The sequence below is a fragment of the Terrapene carolina genome, unplaced genomic scaffold (assembly GCF_002925995.2).
Source record: "Terrapene carolina triunguis isolate 2854851 unplaced genomic scaffold, T_m_triunguis-2.0 Scaffold95, whole genome shotgun sequence".
NCBI lineage: Eukaryota > Metazoa > Chordata > Testudines > Emydidae > Terrapene > Terrapene triunguis.
In genome coordinates this window covers 22,135,296-22,136,000 of record NW_020664446.1, presented here as the reverse complement: position 1 = coordinate 22,136,000, position 705 = coordinate 22,135,296, and positions in this window count along the sequence as shown.

The window sequence follows — 705 nt, the reverse complement described above, 5'->3', positions numbered from 1 at the left end:
ATCAGGAGGACCTGAGCCTTGTCCAACTTTATCTTTTCCAGGACCCTGCTGATTAGAGGGAATGAGGGAAAGGAATAGAGGAGCCTTCCTGACCAGGACAGGAGAAAGGCATCGGAGATAGCGCCCCTCCCCACGTGCCCCCTGGAGCAGAACCGGGGGCAATGCCGGTTCTGTCGAGACGCGAACAGGTCCACCTGGGGAGTTCCCCACCTTTGGAAGAGCAGGTGGGCCACTTCTGGGTGGAGGGACCACTCGTGTTGCGAGGAGAAGTCCCTGCTTAGGCGATCTGCCCTCTCGTTCCGGTTGCCCGGTAAGTGGAAGGCCTTCAGGTGGATATTGTGGGCTATACAGAAGTCCCCCGCCTTGCCTGTTGATATAGAACATGGAGGCCATGTTGTCCGTGAGGACCTTGACTACCTTGCCCTCCAGGCATGAGCAGAAGGCCATACATGCCAGCCGCACCGCCCTGAGTTCTTTGACATTTATATGTAGGGTCAGGTCTTGAGCCGACCACAGGCCTTGGGTCTGAACGCTCCCCATGTGGGCTCCCCAACCCAGGTCCGACGCATCGGACACCAGCTCCAATGATGGGGCCTTGTCCCTGAACGGGACCCCTTGGAGCATGTTTCTTGGGGTGGACCACCACCTCAGGGAGGTGATCACCGAGTCTGGCACCGTGAGGACCTTGTCCATCCCGTCTGTGGC